The 20,383-nt window shown below is 35.9% G+C and overlaps 2 pseudogenes; both read left to right on the top strand.

Annotated features, from left to right (window-relative positions):
- The first annotated feature begins 2,860 nt into the window (after positions 1-2,860).
- LOC101844525 lies at positions 2,861-3,339 on the top strand (annotated as a pseudogene).
- Positions 3,340-5,429: 2,090 nt separating this feature from the next.
- Positions 5,430-6,105, top strand: LOC101844791 (annotated as a pseudogene).
- Positions 6,106-20,383: the final 14,278 nt, after the last annotated feature.

Genomic DNA, 20,383 nt, shown 5'->3' with positions numbered 1-20,383 from the left:
GTCTAATTTGTTAGATATTAGGATTGCTACCCCTGCTTGTTTCTTGGGTCCTTTTGATAGGAAAATCTTTTCCCAACATTTACCTCTCAGGTAATGTCTGTCTTTGAGGGTGAGGTGTGTTTCTTGTATGCAGCAGAAGGAAGGGTTCTGTCTTCGAATCCATTCTGATAGTCTGTGTCTCTTTATGGGTGAGTTAAGGCTATGAATGTTGAGGGATATTAATTGCTCATCCTTCTTCGATTTCCATTGGTTGTTGTGGGTGGAATTATGTTTGGAATTTCACCCCTTTGTTCTTTTGGCTGTTGGTAGAGAGGGATTCTATATTGCCTATGTTTTTCTGGTTGTAGTTAGCTTCCTTGGGTTGGAGTTTTCCTTCCAAAATTTTCTGTAGGGCTGGGTTAGTGGATACGTATTGCTTGAATCTAGTTTTGTCATGGAATATCTTGCTTTCTCCATCTATAGTGATTGAGAGCTTTACCAGGTATAGTAGTCTGGGCTGGCATCCATGGTCTCTTAGTGTAGGTAGAATATCTATCCAGGACCTTCTGGCTTTCAGAGTTTCCACGGAGAATTCGGGTGTAATTCTGATAGGTCTGCCTTTATATGTTACTTGGCCTTTTTCCTTAGCTGCTCTTAATATTCTTTCTTTATTCTGTATATTTGGGGTCTTGTTTATTATGTGGCGAGGGGACTTTTTTGTGGTCCACTCTATTTGGTGTTCTGTAAGCTTCTTGTACCTTCATTGGCATGTCTTTCTTAAGGTTGGGAAAGTTTTCTTCCATGATTTTGTTGAATATGTTTTCTGCCCTTCTGAGGTGGTTTCTTCTCCTTCTTCTATACCTATTATTCTTAGGTTTGGTCTTTTCATGGTGTACCATATTTCCTGGATGCTTTGTGTTAAGGATTTGTTGGACTTAAGGTTTTCTATGGTTGATGAATCCATTTCTCCTAGTGTATCTTCAACACTTGAGATTCTCTCTTCCATCTCTTCTATTCTGTTGGTAATGCTTGTATTGGTAGTACCTGACTGTTTGCCCAGCTTTTCTATTTCCTGCCTTTATTCGGATTGTGTTTTTTTATTGTCTCTATATCAGTTTTCAACCCTTGCAGTGTTTGCATTACTTCTTGCAATTTTCGCTTTATCTTTTCATCCATTTGTTGCCTTTCTTCCATGTCTTGCTTTTTTTGGTTTGCTTTTTGTTCCATTTCTTGCATTTTTTGCTTTGTTTCTTCTTCAATTTCCTGCCTTTTTTGGCTAGTTGCATTTTCTATTTCTTTCATTTTTTGCTTTGTTTTTTCTACCATTTCTTGCATTTTTTTGCTTTGTTTCTCTTCCATTTCCTGCCTTTTTTGGTATGTTTCTTCTTCCAATTCTTGCATTTTTTTGCTTTGCTTTTTTCTTCCATTTCTTGCATTTTTTGCTTCATTTCTTCTTCCATTTCCTGCCTTTTTTGGTTTGTTTTTCTTCCAATTCTTGCATTTTTTGGTTTGCTTTTTCTTCCATTTCTTGAATTTTTTGGTTTGTTATTTCTTTGAGGGATTTTCCTATATCCTCTTTTAGGGCCTCTATCATTTTCATGAAAGTGGTTTTAAGGTCGTTCTCTTCTGCTTAGTTCGCATTGGAATGTTGGTGTCTTGCTGGTGTGGAATCTCTAGAATCTGGTGGTGTCATATTTGTTTTTCTGTTGCTGAGTGTGTTTTTGTATTGTCTCTTTCCCATCTCTTCTTCTAGTGAGTGCAGAAAGAGCCCCTTACTGTTCTGGGGACCAGAGTTCCCTTTTGGTGGGTGCTAGCAAGTGCAATAACCTGGTAGTTTTTCTATTCCTTGTCCTAGTTCTGGTCCCGTGGGTGGAGAAAAGAACAGGAATCTGGGATGCTTAGCCTCCTACCTGGTCTCCTGGACCCTATGCTGGATCCTGTTTTACCTGATCCTGCGGCCGGAACAGCTGCTCCCTTGGTCTCCCTAGCTCCTCTGGTTTCCTGGTCTTGTTGGTGGGAGAGAAGTCCTGAAGTCTGGGGTGCTTGGCTCCCACCGGGATTGGAAGCTCTGTGCAGTTCCCAGGCGATCCGCAGGCACTGGAACACAGGCCCAGAAGCTGGCCTGTTCGGCCAATGTCTCTTTGCAGCAATATAATTGTGACAGGGTGCTTCCCAAATGACTCTACATTGTTTGTGTAAAGTTGACATAAAACTGTGCCTCAAATTGACACACAGTCACATTACTATTTAATGAGGACATTTCCTTTGTACCCATTCCCCCCCCAAGATGTCAATATCACACCTTTCAACTTTTAAAATTCCCAGGGCAAACTCAATTAAAAACTCAAACACTCTAAAATTCTGTCTCTTTAAAACATCCAAAGTCTGGTTCAGCATCTCTAAAATATCCAAAAATCTCTCCTAATTTCAAGTCTTTAAAATTCCAGTGTCTCTCTAAAAATCTTAAGTCTTTCATCTGTAAGCTCTTATAATACTAATAATAATTTAAATACTTTCTTACTCTGAGATTAAACAATCAAGACACAGTCATAATTGAGTCAAAACTAAACCGAAGTCCAGCAGGGTACAGTTCAAAATCACTTAGTCTTCTGTGGTCCAAATGGATCATTTCTCCAGTTCCACTTTAAGGAGCACACAAAACTTGTTTCTTAAGCTCAGGCCAGCACTGCTCTACAGTGCTTGGTGGTCTTCCTTTGGGTGTGGCATCTCCAAAATACTAGGGTCCCTGCTACAACTGGGCTGCATCTTTACCAATAGTCTCTCCTGAGCTCTGTTCAGTGACTCTAATCTTGTCACATGGGACAATACCTCAACTGTTCTCCATAACCCTTTCATACCATTAAAAAAAAATAACCGCTCTTTCCGTCTCCGGCTGCCGTAGGGACACCAGCCGCCATGTCTGCGCATCTGCAGTGGATGGTCGTGCGCAACTGCTCCAGCTTCCTGATCAAGAGGAACAAGCAGACCTACAGCACTGAACCCAATAACCTGAAGGCCCGCAACTCCTTCTGCTACAACGGCCTCATTCACCGCAAGACCGTGGGAGTGGAGCCCACGGCCGACAGCAAGGGCATCGTGGTGGTCATGAAACGCAGATCCGGTCAGCAGAAACCAGCCACATCTTACATAAGGACCACCATCAACAAGAATGCACAGGTCTCCCTCAGCAGCATCCGTCACATGATCTGAAAGAACAAGTACCGCCCCAATCTGCGCATGGCGGCCATCAGCAGGGCCAGTGCCATCCTGAGAAGCCAGAAGCCCGTGGTGGTGAAGAGGAAACGCACCCGTCCCACCAAGAGCTCCTGAGCCCTCCCCAGAGCAATAAAGAGTCCGCTGCCAAAAAAAAATAACCTAGGAAGACCTTACCCATGGTACATCCTGGCTCCCTCTGGACTACAGCTTTTGTGTGCTAACCTTAACACTTCCCAGAAGATTTTTGCCTCAGTGATCCTGGCGTGTTCATAATCACAGCTGATGCTTCAGCCGCAATTGGCTAGTATTGATTGTCTGTGCAAAGCAAATGTTCACTTTAGTGGTATTTATCTCTTGTTAATCAGCCAAATCTTCAGCTCCAGCTGATGAAAAGCACAGATTGTTAATTGAAGGTATTTGTTTTGTTTTTGTTGTTGTTAATTTGGTTTAAGGCTTCTCAGTCTTGGGAAACTTTTTGTTTTTCTTCCCTAGGTTTTTCAAGACATAGTATCTTGGTGTAGCCCTGGATGTCCTGTCCAACTTTTTGTTTCGTTGGTTCTTTGTAATTTTTTCCATTTCTACTTTATTAATTTTATCCCTGATTTTAATTGTCATTTCCCATCCACTTCTTTTTATTGTTTCTTCTTGGAGGTGTTGTTTGTTCGTGTTTTCTCTAAAGCCTTTGGGTGCATCTTTAAGTTCTTAAATTGAAATGCCAAAAGCTTTTATGTAGACATACAGTGTTGTAAACTTTCTTCTTAGGACTGCCTTCATTTTTTCCATAGATTTTGATATGTTGAATTTTCATTTCCCTTCAGTTGTAGGAATTTTTAATTTTTCCTTCTTCATTTCTTCCATGACCAGTCAGTTCCGTAGTCGTTAGTTTCCAGGAGAGTACTTCTTGTGGTTTCAGTTGCTGTTGATATTATCTTTATTCCATTGTGTCAGACAGAATGTGGGATGTACTCTCAATTTTCCTATATTTATTGAGACTTTCTTTGTGCCCTAATACATAGTCTAACTTGGGTAACATTCCATGGAAAAGAATATTTATTTCTTACTCTTTACTGTAATGTTCTAAAGATATCTCTTAGGTCTGTTTGATTTATGATGCATTTCACCCCAGAGTTTCTCTGTTTACTTTTTTCAGATGACCTGCCTATTAGTGAGAGTAGAGTATTGAAATCACACACTGTTGCCCCTTTCTGAATGAATGAGGAATGGATAGGGGGCTACACCGAAGGTGGTGGGAGGGGAAACTGGTTAGTATAAAAAAAGAAATGAAAATAGAAATAAAAAGAAATCATCCACTATCAATGTGTAGGAATCATTCTGCTGTTTTATGTCTAATAGCAATTCTTCTATAGACACTGGGTCCTTCTGTGACAGGTGCACAAATATTTAAAATTGTAACACACTGTGGATTTTACCTTTACTAAGTGTGAAGTGTCCCTCATTTTCCCTTCTGACTAGTTTTGTCTTGAAGATTTCTTTGGCAGATTTAGAATAGCAATTCCTGCTTTTTTCCTAGTTTAATTTTCTTTAAGTTCCCCTTCTCATCCTTTTACCCTGAGGCACTAATTATGATTTTTTGTGAGGTATGTTTCTTAGGCAAATAAAATTTGATCTGTTATCCTGTTTTTTAATGCATTTAGCCTCTATTTCTATTGGAAAGTTGGTTCCATTAATATTAAGAATTATGAATGGTATGTGTTAATTGCTACCATATTGTTGCTTTGTGTTTTATTGTACAACTTTTACTTTAATGTTCTGGAATTATTTATTCTTTGTGCATTCTTGAGTATGCTTAACCTTGCCTTTGGAATTTTTAAATCTGTTTTTAAGGTTTGTTATTTTATTTTATTTTTATGTTATGTACATTGGCATTTTGCCTGCATTCATGTCTATGTTAGGGTGTTTGATCTCCAGGAACAGTGTTTATTGACAGGTGTGAGTATACATGTGGGTGCTGGGAATTGAACTTGGGTCCTCTGGAAGTGTAGCTCATGCTCCTAACTGCTGAGCCGTCTCAGTAGTTCCTTAAATCTGTTTTTTTTATCATGGAAAGTTTTCCTATATAACTGGATTACTATTATTAATTTGCCAGGTATGATATTCCAAGACAGCATCTGTGGTTTTTAATAACTTGTAGAGCATTATTCTAATTTCTTACAGTTTTCAATGATCTCCACTGAAAAAATAAGACAGGTGCTCTCCTTTTTCTGCCTATAACCATGGAGACACTGCTGGAGAAGAAAAAGCAGGTTCTTGCTGTGCCAGAAACCCCTAAGAAAAATCGAAGGAATTTCGCAGAGTTGAAGGTAAAAACCTTTAGAGAAAAGTTTTCACTGAAGACACTGTGGAAGGGATGGAGCAAGCTTAGATATGAAAAGGCAAAGAATTACCGCAAGGAATACAGGTAGATGTACCAGATGGAGATTCGCAAGGCTAGGATGGCAAGGAAAGCTGGAAACTTCTATGTGCTGGCAGAACCTAAAATGGCATTTGTCACATGAATATAAGGTATCAATGGTGTAAACCCAATGGTCCACAAGGTGTTGCAATTGCTCCATCTTCATCAGATCTTCAATGGCACTTTGTTAAACTCAACAAGGCTTCATTGCATGGGGTTACCTCAACCTGAAGTAAGTAAATCAGCTTATGTACAAGCATGGTTATGGCAAAATCAATAAGAAGAAAATTGCCTTGACAGACAATTCCTTGATTGTTCGATCTCTTGGTAAATACGGCATCATCTACACAGAGAATCTAACTCATGAGATCTATACAGTTGGGAAACGCTTCGAGGAAGTGAATAACTTCTTGTGGCCTTTCAAATTATCTTCTCTACGAGGTGGAATGAAGAAAAAGACAAGTTTTTTGCAGAAGGTGGGCTTATTAGATGGATGAAATAAGGTATTGCCCAAATGTTTTTTGTCATCTGATCAGTTAATAAAGAGTCACAGCTAGACGAAAAAGAGAGAGAGAGAGATGCCTTTTTAATGTAATTCACTTTTTCTTCCTTGCAGCCTTCAATATCTTTATTTATTCTGTACATTTATTGTTTTGAATACAATAAAATATGCAGCATCTTTTCTGATCCTGTGTATTTGGTTTTCTACAATGCCTCTTAGACCATGATAGGCATCTCTTTCCATACATCAGAAAAGTTTTCTTTTATGATATTGTTGAAAACATTTTCTGGGCCATTGAGTGACCAGGATCTCTTGTTTCTCTGTACCTGTAACTCAGAGGATTAGTATTTTTATACTTTTCCAAAGTTGCTATATGTTCTTATATTTCTTATATTTCTTTTTACTGAATAATCCAGCTCTTCTACTTTGCTTTCAAGACCTGATATTCTCTCTTCCATTTGATCCGATGTATTAGTGAAGCTTTTCTCTGAATTTTTCACTTTAATTTCTGTGATTTATTTGAGTTTTATTTCATTTTTTTTTGCTTTTTTCATAGAGACTATCTCTTAATTAATTTCTACTTCATGTCTTGTATTTTTAGTAATTCAATTGTGTTTTCGGTCTTTACTCTGGCATTTACTAATATCCTGAGTTCTTTCATTGTATTTGTTATTGCTGTTTTGAAATAATTATTTTTGTGATATTCAAGTTGCTTTTCTCAAGGAATGTTACTGTGAGAGTACTGATTTTTTTACAATAATCTGTTGTCTACATTATATATTTTTGTAATGGCACCTGGAGTTATGTCCTTCATAGTGTTTTTTTTGGTATGGGAATCTTGTCTGTATTTTGTTTAGGGAGCATTTCCTTTGTTGATCTCCAGTTTTTGTTACCCCAACTTGTAAAGTTGTAGATCAGCTGAAGGAGACTTAGGGTTTAGTCTTAGGGTAATTTTGTCTTGATGTTCAAGTGAGATAATGGAATTAATTTTGTTCAAATAACTCTAGGTGGGGTTTCTAAGACAAGGAACAAACTTTCTTTAGAAATAAAAACAAGCTACTTAAAATTAAAATAAAAAATTAAAAAAAAGAAAATTGTCACAGCTAATATTGAGTGTAATAAGAAAAGTTAAAACCCCAGAGACAGGTTTTAGGGTTCAAACTTCAAGCTGAAGATCAGAGAATCAAACCAGGTGGCCACTAGCTCTAACCCCTACTTCTGGGTGAAAGGGCTAGCCTGTCCTCAGTGTGGCTGAATACTGAATGCCCTGTTCCTATATACTTCCCCAGAGCTGGGATTAAAGGTGTGGGATCCCAAGTGCTGGGATAACCTTTGGGTGAGATGTTTGTCTTTTAGACTGGATCAATTTCATATAGCTCAGTGTGATGTTGAACTGACAGAGCTCCATCTGCCTGTATTCTGAGTCCTGGAATTAAAGGTATGTGCCACCAATGCCTGGCTCTATGGATTGCTAGTATGACTGCTGGGATTAAAGGTATATATCACCACTGCCTGCCTCTGTGGCTTGTGGCTAGTTTTGCTTTCTGAATCCTCAGGCAAGCTTTATAAATCATAAATAATATATCACTATACTTGAGGAGCTTGAGGGAGGGTCTTGGAACTTGTTATACAGCACAGTCAATGGAGTTAGCTCTGTAAGTCTAATGTCCCCACCTAGAGATGGCTGATTAGAATGTGGGCCACGGGATTTTTGGAATTGTCAACAGGAGCCTAGAATTATTTTCTCTAACATGTTGGGGGAAGTCCTGTGTATTTGTCAATAAAGTACTGTTGAGCCTATAGGGAACCAAGATAGGAGGGACTAGGAGTCCAGGAGAACTCTGGGAAGGAGAACACAAGAGAGTCGAGATGTAATGCCATGAGGTAGGACCCCGGAACTATTCTCCGGTAAGAGGCATACTTAGATTAACAATTATGGGGTAATTACTTAAAGCAGAGCTAGCCAGTAAGAGACAAGCAAGGCCAACAGCTTCATAATGAATATAGCCTCCTGTGTGTTTATTTGGGACTCATGCGGATCTAGAAACAGGATGGCGCGGCAGATCCCAAGCGACTGGTGGGGGATAAACCAAAGCGGCTACCAAGGAAAAGCTTCACTTAACACTAACAGAGGACCTAGGGCGGACTGTCGGGTTGGGTAGAGTTGGTAATGAGTCTATGGTTCCTACCTGTAGAAGTGGCTGGGGTGGGTAGCAATGGAGTTTGTGTAGCTGCCAGCATGAATCTAGGGTTCCTACTTGGAGATCAGGGGAAGAGGGCATGCTATAGGGATGAGTGGAGTCTGTGGTAAAAATATGGGGTCCCTACCTGCAACGAAGACTTGGCAAGGACATGTGGTGCTCGGGAAGGATGGGGTGGTGAGGTTTGTATTAAAAACATAGGCTTTTTTATGTTGAAGAAGTTAAGCACGTAGATTCTAATACAGTGTTATATGGTAAGTTCTCATGTAGTTAAGCAAATAGTTTCACACACATTGTTCTATTGTTAGTTTTCAAGAAGATAAGCATGTAGTTTCACACACAGTGTTGTATCGTTATGTTTGAAGAACATAAGCACGTAGTTTCTAATACAGTGTTATATGGTAAGTTTTCATGTAGTTAAGCACATAGTTTCACACACAGTGTTGTATCGTTAGTTTTGAAGAAGTTAAGCATGTAGTTTCAAACACAGTGTTGTATCGTTTGTTTTGAAGAAATTAAGCATGCAGATTCACACACAGTGTTGTATCGTTGGTTTGAAGAAGTAAAGCACGTAGTTTCTAATACAGTGTTATATGGTAAGTTCTCATGTAGTTAAGCACATATTTTCACACACATTGTTCTATTGTTAGTTTTGAAGAAGTTCAGCATGTAATTTCACACACAGTGTTGTATCGTTATGTTTGAAGAAGTTAAGCACGTAGTTTCTAATAAAGTGTTATATGGTAAGTTCTCAAGTAGTTAAGCACAGAGTTTCACACACATTGTTCTCTTGTTAGTTTTGAAGAAGTTAAGCATGTAGTTTCACACACAGTGTTGTATTGTTATGTTTGAAGAAGTTAAGCACGTAGTTTCTAATCCAGTGTTATATGGTAAGTTCTCATGTAGTTAAGCACATAGTTTCACACACAGTGTTGTATCGTTAGTTTTGAAGAAGTTAAGCGTGTAGTTTCACACATAGTGTTGTATCGTTAGTTTTGAAGAAGTTAAGCATGCACTTTCTCACACAGTCTTGTATCATTATTTTTGAAGAAGTTAAGAATGTACTTTCACACACAGTGTTGTATTGTTAGTTTTGAAGACGTTAAGCACTTAGATTCACATAATGTGTTGTATTGTTAGTTTTGAAGAAGGTTAAGCAAGTATTATCTCACACAATGTTGTATCGTTAATTTTGAAGAAGTTAAGCACATGGTTTCTAATAGCGTGTTATATAGTTAGATTTCATGAAGTTAAGCACATAGTATCACACACAGTGTTGTATCGTTATTTTTGAAGAAGTTAAGCATGTAGTTTCACACACAGTGTTGTATCGTTAATTTTGAAGAAGGTAAGCATGCACTTTCACACACAGTGTTGTATCGTTATTTTTGAAGAAGTTAAGCATGTAGTTTCACACACATTGTTGTATCGTTTGTTTTGAATAAGTTAAGCATGCAGTTTCACACACAGTGTTGTATCGTTATGTTTGAAGAAGTTAATCCCGTAGTTTCTAATATAGTGTTATATGGTAAGTTCTCATGTAGTTAAGCACATAGTTTCACACAAAGTGTTGTATCGTTAGTTTTAAAAAAGTTAAGCATGTAGTTTCAAACACAGTGTTGTATTGTAAATTTTGAAGAAGTTAAGCACTTAGTTTCACATACTCTGGAGTGTCGTTAGTTTTCATGAAGTTAAGTACTTAGTTTCTCGTATAGTGTTATACAGTTAGATTTCATGAAGTTAAGCACGTAGTTTCACACACAGTTTGTATCCATAGTTTTGAAGAGGGTAAGAATGTACTTTCACACACAGTGTTGTATTGTTAGTTTTGAAGACGTTAAGCACTTAGTTTCACATAATGTGTTGTAGCATTCGTTTTGAAGAAGGTTAATTACGTATTATCTCACACAATGTTGTATCGTTAATTTTGAAGAAGTTAAGCACATGGTTTCTAATAGCGTGTTATATAGTTAGACTTCATGAAGTTGAGCACATAGTATCACACACAGTGTTGTATTGTTAGTTTTGAATAAGTTAAGCGTGTAGTTTCACACACAGTGTTGTATCGTTAATTTTGAAGAAGGTAGGCATGCACTTTCACACACAGTCTTGTATCGTTAGTTTTGAAGAAGTTAAGCATGTAGTTTCACACACATTGTTGTATCGTTAGTTTTGAAGAAGTTAAGCATGATGTTTCACACACAGTGTTGCATAGTATGTGTTGAGAAGTTAAGCCTGTAGTTTCACACACAGTGTTGTATCGTTAGTTTTGAAGAGGTTAAGCATGTAGTTGCACACACAGTGTTGTTTAGATAGTTTTGAAGCAGTTAAGCACATAGTTTCATATACTCTGGTGTGTCGTTAGTTTTCTTGAAGTTAAGTACATAGTTTCTCATATAGTGTTATATAGTTAGATTTCATGAAGTTAAGCACGTAGTTTCGCACACAGTGTTGTATCGTCAGTTTTGGAGAAGTTAAGCATGATGTTTCACACATAGTGTTGCATAGTATGTGTTGAGAAGTTAAGCCTGTAGTTTCACACACAGTGTTGTATCGCTAGTTTTGAAGAGGTTAAGCATGTAGTTTCACACACAGTGTTGTATCGTTTGTTTTGAAGAAATTAAGCATGCAGATTCACACACAGTGTTGTATCGTTGTTTTGAAGAATTTAAGCACGTAGTTTCTAATACAGTGTTATATGGTAAGTTCTCATGTAGTTAAGCACATAGTTTCACACACATTGTTCTATTGTTAGTTTTGAAGAAGTTCAGCATGTAGTTTCACACACAGTGTTGTATCGTTATATTTGAAGAAGTTAAGCACGTAGTTTCTAATACAGTGTTATATGGTAAGTTCTCAAGTAGTTAAGCACAGAGTTTCACACACATTGTTCTCTTGTTAGTTTTGAAGAAGTTAAGCAGGTAGTTTCACACACAGTGTTGTATCGTTATGTTTGAAGAAGTTAAGCACGTAGTTTCTAATCCAGCGTTATATGGTAAGTTCTCATGTAGTTAAGCACATAGTTTCACACACAGTGTTGTATCGTTAGTTTTGAAGAAGTTAAGCGTGTAGTTTCACACACAGTGTTATATCGTTAGTTTTGAAGATGTTAGGCATGCACTTTCTCACACAGTCTTGTAACATTATTTTTGAAGAGGTTAAGAATGTACTTTCACACACAGTGTTGTATTTTTAGTTTTGAAGACGTTAAGCACTTAGATTCACATAATGTGTTGTACTGTTAGTTTTGAAGAAGGTTAAGCAAGTATTATCTCACACAATGTTGTATCGTTAATTTTGAAGAAGTTAAGCACATGGTTTCTAATAGCGTGTTATATAGTTAGATTTCATGAAGTTAAGCACATAGTATCACACACAGTGTTGTATCGTTAGTTTTGAAGAAGTTAAGCATGTAGTTTCACACACAGTGTTGTATCGTTAATTTTGAAGAAGGTAGGCATGCACTTTCACACACAGTCTTGTACCGTTGGTTTCAAGAAGTTAAGCACGAAGTTTCTAATACAGTGTGATATGGTAAGTTCTCATGTAGTTAAGCACATAGTTTCACACACAGTGTTGTATAGTTAGTTTTGAAGAAGTTAAGCGTGTAGTTTCACACACAGTATTGTATCGTTAGTTTAGAAGAAGTTAGGCATGCACTTTTTCACACAGTCCTGTATCGTTATTTTTGAAGAAGTTAAGCATGTAGTTTCACACACAGTGTTGTATCGTTAGTTTTGAAGAAGTTAGGAATGCACTTTCACACACAGTCTTGTATCGTTAGTTTTGAAGAAGTTAATCATGTAGTTTCACACACAGTGTTGTATTTTTACTTTTGAAGAAGTTAAGCATGTAGTTTCACACACAGTGTTGTATCATTTGTTTTGAAGAAGTTAAGCATGCAGTTTCAAACACAGTGGTGTATCGTTATGTTTGAAGAAGTTAAGCACGTAGATTCTAATACAGTGTTATATGGTAAGTTCTCAAGTAGTTAAGCACAGAGTTTCACACACATTGTTCTATTGTTAGTTTTTAAGAAGATAAGCATGTTGTTTCACACACAGTGTTGTATCGTTATGTTTGAAGAAGATAAGCACGTCTTTCTAATACAGTGTTATATGGTAAGTTCTCATGTAGTTAAGCACATAGTTTCACACACAGTGTTGTATCGTTAGCTTTGAAGAAGTTAAGCATGAAGTTTCAAACACAATGTTGTATTGTAAATTTTGAAGAAGTTAAGAATTTAGTTTCACATACTCTGGTGTGTCGTTAGTTTTCATGAAGTTAAGTACATAGTTTCTAATATAGTGTTATATAGTTACATTTCATGAAGTTAAGCACGTAGTTTCACACACAGTGTTGTATCATTAGTTTTGAAGAAGTTAAGAATGTACTTTCACACACAGTGTTGTATTGTTAGTTTTGAAGACGTTAAGCACTTAGTTTCACATAATGTGTTGTATCGTTAGTTTTGAAGAAAGTTAAGCAGGTATTATCTCACACAATGTTGTATCGTTAATTTTGAAGAAGTTAAGCACATGGTTTCTAATAGCGTGTTATATAGTTAGATTTCATGAAGTTAAGAACATAGTATCACAAACAGTGTTGTATCGTTAGTTTTGAAGAAGTTAAGCGTGTAGTTTCACACACAGTGTTGTATCATTAATTTTGAAGAAGTTAGGCATGCACTTTCACACACAGTCTTGTATCGTTAGTTTTGAAGAAGTTAAGCATGTAGTTTCACACACATTTTGTATCGTTAGTTTTAAAGAAGTTAAGCATTATGTTTCACACACAGTGTTGCATAGCATGTTTTGAGAAGTTAAGCCAGTAGTTTCACACACAGTGTTGTATCGTTAGTTTTGAAGAGGGTAAGCATGTAGTTGCACACATAGTGTTGTTTAGTTAGTTTTGAAGTAGTTAAGCACATAGTTTCATATACTCTGGTGTGTCGTTAGTTTTCTTGAAGTTAAGTACATAGTTTCTCATATAGTGTTATATAGTTAGATTTCATGAAGTTAAGCACGTAGTTTCATACACAGTGTTGTATCGTTTGTTTTGAAGAAGTTAAGCATGCAGTTTCACACACAGTGTTGTATCGTTATGTTTGAAGAAGTTAAGCCCGTAGTTTCTAATACAGTTTTATACGGTAAGTTCTCATGTAGTTAAGCACATAGTTTCACACACAGTGTTGTATCGTTAGTTTTGAAGATGTTAAGCATGTAGTTTCAAACACAGTGTTGTATTGTAAATTTTGAAGAAGTTAAGCACTTAGTCTCACATACTATGGTGTGTGGTTAGTTTTCATGAAGTTAAGTACTTAGTTTCTCATATAGTGTTATATAGTTAGATTTCATGAATTTAAGCACGTAGTTTCACTCACAGTGTTGTATCATTAGGTTTGAAGAGGTTAAGAATGTACTTTCACACACAGTGTTGTATTGTTAGTTTTGAAGACGTTAAGCACTTAGTTTCACATAATGTGTTGTATCGTTAGGTTTGAAGAACTTAAGCATGTAGTTTCACACAGATTGTTGTATTGTTAGTTTTGAAGAAGTTAAGCTGTAGTTGCACACACAGTGTTGTTTAGTTAGTTTTGAAGAAGTTCAGCACATAGTTTCATATACTCTGGTGTGTCGTTAGTTTTCTTGAAGTTAAGTACATAGTTTCTCATATAGTGTTATATAGTTAGATTTCATGAAGTTAAGCACGTAGTTTCATACACAGTGTTGTATCGTTAGTTTTGAAGAAATTAAGCATGCAGATTCACACAAGGTGTTGTATCGTTGGTTTGAAGAAGTTAAGCACGTAGTTTCTAATACAGTGTTATATGGTAAGTTCTCATGTAGTTAAGCACATAGTTTCACACACATTGTTCTATTTTTGTATCGTTAGTTTTGAAGAATTTAGGCATGCACATACACACACAGTCTTGTATCATTAGTTTTGAAGAAGTTAAGCATGTAGTTTCACACACAGTGTTGTATCGTTAGTTTTGAAGAAGTTAAGCATGTAGTTTCACACACACTGTTGTATCGTTTGTTTTGAAGAAGTTAAGCATGCAGTTTCACACACAGTGCTGTATCGCTGGTTTGAAGAAGTTAAGCACGTAGTTTCTAATACAGTGTTATATGGAAAGTTCTCATGTAGTTAAGCACATATTTTCACACACAGTGTTGTATCTTTAGTTTTGAAGAAGATAAGCGTGTAGTTTCACAAACAGTGTTGTATCGTTAGTTTACAAGAAGTTAGGCGTGCACTTTCACACACAGTCTTCTATCGTAAGTTTTGATGAAGTTAAGCATGCAGATTCAGACACAGTGTTGTATAGTTGGTTTGAAGAAGTTAAGCACATATTTTCTAACACAGTGTTATATGGTTAGTTCTCATGTAGTTAAGCACATAGTTTCACACACAGTGTTGTATCGTTTGTTTGAAGAAGTTAAGCACGTAGTTTCTAATACAGTGTTATATGGTAAGGTCTCATGTAGTTAAGCACATAGTTTCACACACATTGTTCTATTGTTAGTTTTGAAGAAGTTAGGCATGCACTTACACACACAGACTTGTATCATTAGAGTTGAAGAAGTTAAGCATGTAGTTTCACACACAGTGTTGTATCGTTAGTTTTGAAGAAGTTAAGCATGCAGATTCACACACAGTGTTGTATCGTTGGTTTGAAGAAGTTAAGTACGTAGTTTCTAATACAATGTTATATGGTAAGTTCTTATGTATTTAAGCACATAGTTTCACACACAGTGTTATATCATTAGTTTTGAAGAAGTTAAGCGTGTAGTTTCACACACAGAGTTGTATCGTTAGTTTAAAAGAATTTAGGCATTCACTTTCACACACAGTCTTCTATCGTTAGTTTTGAAGAAGTTAAGCATGCAGATTCACACACAGTGTTGTATTGGTGGCTTGAAGAACTTATGCACGTAGTTTCTAATACAGTGTTATATGGTTAGTTCTCATGTAGTTAAGCACATAGTTTCACACACAGTGTTATAACGTTAGTTTTGAAGAAGTTAAGCATATAGTTTCAAACACAATGTTGTATTGTAAATTTTGAAGAAGTAAAGCACTTAGTTTCACATTCTGGTGTGTCGTTAGTTTTCCTGAAGTTAAATACTTAGTTTCTCATATAGTGTTATATTGTTAGATTTCATGAAGTTAAGCACGTAGTTTCACACACAGTGTTGTATCGTTAGTTTTGAAGACGTTAAGCATGTAGTTTCATACACAGTATTGTATTGTTTGTTTTGAAGAAGTTAAGCCTGTAGTTTCACACACAGTGTTTTATCGTTAGTTTTGAAGAGGTTAAGCATGTAGTTGACCACACAGTGTTGTTTAGTTAGTTTTGAAGAATTTAAGCATATAGTTTTATATACTCTGGTATGTCCTTAGTTTTCATGAAGTTAAGTACATAGTTTCTCATATTGTGTTATAGAGTTAGATTTCATGAAGTTAAGCTCGTAGTTTCGCATACATTTTTATATCGTTAGTTATATAGTAAGTTTTCATGTAGTTAAGCACATAGTTTCACACACATTGTTCTATTGTTAGTTTTGAAGAAGTTAAGCATGTAGTTTCACACACAGTGTTGTATCGTTAGTTTTGAAGAAGGTAAGCATGTAGTTTCACACAGATTGTTGTATATTTAGTTTTGAAGAAATTAAGCATGATGTTTCACACTAAGTTTTGCATAGTATGTGTTGAGAAGTTAAGCCTGTAGTTTCACACACAGTGTTGTATCTCTAATTTTGAAGAGGTTAAGCATGTATTTTCACATACAGTGTTGTATCGTTAGTTTTGAAGAAGTTAAGCCTGTAGTTTCACACACAGTGTTGTATCGTTAGTTTTGAAGAGGTTAAGAATGTAGTTGCACCCACAGTGTTGTTTAGTTAGTTTTGAAAATGTTAAGCACATAGTTTCATATACTCTGGTGTGTCGTTAGTTTTCATGAAGTTAAGTACATAGTTTCTCATATAGTGTTATATAGTTAGATTTCATGAAGTTAAGCACGTTGTTTCGCACACAGTGTTGTATAGTTAGTTTTGAAGAAGTTAAGAGTGTACTTCCACACACAGTGTTATATTGTTAGTTTTTAAGATGTTAAGCACTTAGTTTCACATAATGTGTTGTATCGTAGATTTGAAGAAGTTAAGCACGTATTATCTCACACAATGTTGTATCGTTAATTTTGAAGAAGTTAAGCACATGGTTTCTATTAGCGTGTTATATAGTTAGAATTCACGGTATCACACACAGTGTTGTATCGTTAGTTTTGAAGAAGTTAAGCATGTAGTTTCAAACACAGTGTTGTATTGTATCATTAATTTTGAAGAAGTAAGGCATGCACTTTCACACACAGTCTTGTATCGTTATTTTTGAAGAATTTAAGCATGTAGTTTCACACACAGTGTTGTAGCGTTAGTTTTGAAGAAGTTAAGCATGTAGTTTCACACACAGTGTTGTATGGTTTGTTTTGGAGAAGTTAAGCATGCAGTTTCACACACAGTGTTGTATCGTTAGTTTAGAAGAATTTAGGCATGCACTTTCACACACTGTCTTGTATCGTTAGTTTTGGAGAAGTTAAGCATGCAGATTCACACACAGTGTTGTATCGTTGGTTTGAAGAAGTTAAGCACGTAGTTTCTAATAGAGTGTTATATGGTTAGTTCTCATGTACTTAAGCACATAGTTTCACACACAGTGTTGTATCGTTAGTTTTGAAGAAGTTAAGCATATAGTTTAAACATAGTGTTGTATTGTAAATTTTGAAGAAGTAAAGCACTTAGTTTCACATACGCTGGTGTGTCATTAGTTTTCATGAAGTTAAGTACTTAGTTTCTCATATAGTGTTATATAGTTAGATTTCATGAAGTTAAGCAAGTAATTTCACACACAGTGTTGTATCGTTTGTTTTGAAGAAGATAAGCATGCAGATTCACACACAGTGTTGTATCGTTAGTTTTGAAGAAATCAGGCATGCACTTTCTCACACAGTCTTGTATCGTTAGTTTTGAAGAAGTTTAGCATGTAGTTTCACACACAGTGTTGTATCGTCAGTTTTGAAGAAGTTAAGCATGTAGTTTCACACACAGTGTTGTATCATTTGTTTTGAAGAAGTAAAGCATGCAGTTTCACACACAGTGTTGTATCCTTAGATTTGAAGAAGTTAAGCACGTAGTTTCTTATACAATGTTATATGTTAAGTTCTCATGTAGTTAAGCACATAGTTTCACACACAGTGTTGTATCCTTAGATTTGAAGAAGTTAAGCATGTAGGTTCAACCACAGTGTTGTATGGTAAGTTCTCAAGTAGTTAAGCACATAGTTTCACACACATTGTTCTATTGTTATTTTTGAAGAAGTTAAGCATGTTGTTTCACAATTAGTGTTGTGTCATTATGTTTGAAGAAGTTAAGCACGTAGTTTCTAATCCAGTGCTTTATGGTAAGTTCTCATGTAGTTAAGCACAAATTTTCACACACAGTGTTGTATCGTTAGTTTTGAAGAAGTTAAGCGTGTAGTTTCACACACAGTGTTGTATCATTAGTTTTGAAGAAGTTAGGCATGCACTTTCTCACACAGTCTTGTATCATTATTTTTGAAGAAGTTTAGCATGTAGTTTCACACACAGTGTTTTATCGTTTTCTTGAAGAAGTAAAGCATGCAGTTTCACCCAGGGTTGTATCGTTATGTTTGAAGATGTTAAGCACGTAGTTTCTAATACAGTGTTATATGGTAAGTTCTCATGTAGTTAAGCACATAGATTCACACAGAGTGTGTATCGTTAGTTTTGAAGAAGTTAAGCATGTAGGTTCAAACACAGTGTTGTATTGTAAATTTTGAAGAAGTTAAGCACATAGTTGCACATACTCTGGTGTGTCGTTAGTTTTCATGAAGTTAAGCACTTAGTTTCTCATATAGTGTTATATAGTTAGATTTCATGAAGTTAAGCACGTAGTTTCACACACAGTGTTATATCGTTAGTTTTGAAGAAGTTATGCATGATGTATCACACATAGTGTTGCATAGTATGAGTTGAGAAGTTAAGCCTGTAGTTTCACACACAGTGTTGTATAGCTAGTTTTGAAGAGGATAAGCATGTAGTTTCACATACAGTGTTCTATCGTTAGTTTTGAAGAAGTTAATCCTGTAGTTTCACACACATTATTGTATCGTTAGTTTTGAAAAGGTTTAGTTTGTAGTTGCACACACCGTGTGGTTTAGTTAGTTTTGAAGAAGTTAAGCACATAGTTTCATATACTCTGGTGTGTCGTTAGTTTTCATGAAGTTAAGTACTTAGTTTCTCATATAGTGTTATGTAGTTAGGTTTCATGAAGTTAAGCACGTAGTTTCGCACACAGTGTTGTATCGTTAGTTTTGAAGAAGTTAAGCATGTAGTTTCAAAAAGAGTGTTGTATCGTTTGTTTTGAAGAAATTAAGCATGCAGATTCACACACAGTGTTGTATCGTTGGTTTGAAGAAGTTAGCACGCAGTTTCTAATACAGTGTTATATGGTAAGTTCTCATGTAGTTAAGCACATAGTTTCACACACATTGTTCTATTGATAGTTTTGAAGAAGGTCAGCATGTAGTTTCACACACAGTGTTGTATCGTTATGTTCGAAGAAGTTAAGCACTTAGTTTCACATACTCTGGTGTGTCGTTAGTTTCCATGAAGGTAAGTACTTAGTTTCTAATATAGTGTTATATAGTTAGATTTCATAAAGTTAAGCACGTAGTTTCACACATAGTGTTGTATCATTAGTTTTGAAGAGGATAAGAATGAACTTTCACACACAGTGTTGTATTGTTAGTTTTGAAGACGTTAAGCACTTAGTTTCACATGATGTGTTGTATCGTTAAGTTTGAAGAAGTTTAGCACATAGTTTCTAATAACGTGCTATATAGTCAGATTTCATGAAGTTAAGCACATAGTATCACACACAGTGTTGTATCGTTAGTTTTCAAGAAGTTAAGTGCGTAGTTTCACACACAGTGTTGTATCGTTAGTTTAGAAGTAGTTAGGCATGCACCTTCACACACAGTCTTGTATCATTAGTTTTGAAGAAGTTAAGCATGTAGTTTCACACACAGTGTTGTATCGTTGGTTTGAAGAAGTTAAGCACGTAGTTTCTAATATAGTGTTATATGGTAAGTTCTCATGTAGTTAAGCACATACTTTCACACACAGTGTTGTATCGTTAGTTTTGAAAAAGTTAAGCGTGTAGTTTCACACACAGTGTTGTATCGTTAGTTTAGAAGAAGTTAGGCTTTCACTTTCTCACACAGTCTTGTATCGTTATTTTTGAAGAAGTTTAGCATGTAGTTTCACACACAGTGTTGTATCGTCAGTTTTGAAGGAGTTAAGCATGTAGTTTCACACACAGTGTTGTATCGTTTGTTTTGAAGAAGTAAAGCATGCAGTTTCACACACAGTGTTGTATCGTTATGTTTGAAGAAGTTAAACACGTAGTTTCTAATACAGTGTTATATGGTAAGTTCTCATAAAGTTAAGCATATAGTTTCACACACAGTGTTGTATCGTTAGTTTTGCAGAAGTTAAGCATGTAGGTTCAAACACAGTGTTGTATTGTAAATTTTGAAGAAGTTAAGCACATAGTTTCACATACTCTGGTGTGTCGTTAGTTTTCATGAAGTTAAGTACTTAGTTTCTCATATAGTGTTATATAGTTAGATTTCATGAAGTTAAGCACGTAGTTTCACACACAGTGTTATATCGTTAGTTTTGAAGAAGTTATGCATGATGTTTCACACATAGTGTTGCATAGTATGACTTGAGAAGTTAAGCCTGTAGTTTCACACACAGTGTTGTATAGCTAGTTTTGAAGAAGTTAAGCATGCAGTTTCACACACAGTGTTATTGTTAGTTTTGAAGAAACTAAGCATGTAGTTTCACACACAGTGTTGTGTGGTTTGCTTTGAAGAAGTTAAGCACGCAGTTTCACACACAGTATTGTATCGTTATGTTTGAATAAGTTAAGCACGTAGTTTCTAATAGAGTCTTATATGGTAAGTTCACATGTAATTAAGCACATA

This window comes from Mesocricetus auratus, unplaced genomic scaffold (assembly GCF_017639785.1).
Source record: "Mesocricetus auratus isolate SY011 unplaced genomic scaffold, BCM_Maur_2.0 contig_5726_pilon_obj, whole genome shotgun sequence".
NCBI classification, from domain to species: Eukaryota; Metazoa; Chordata; class Mammalia; order Rodentia; family Cricetidae; genus Mesocricetus; species Mesocricetus auratus.
This window is presented reverse-complemented; position numbering and strand designations above follow the sequence as displayed.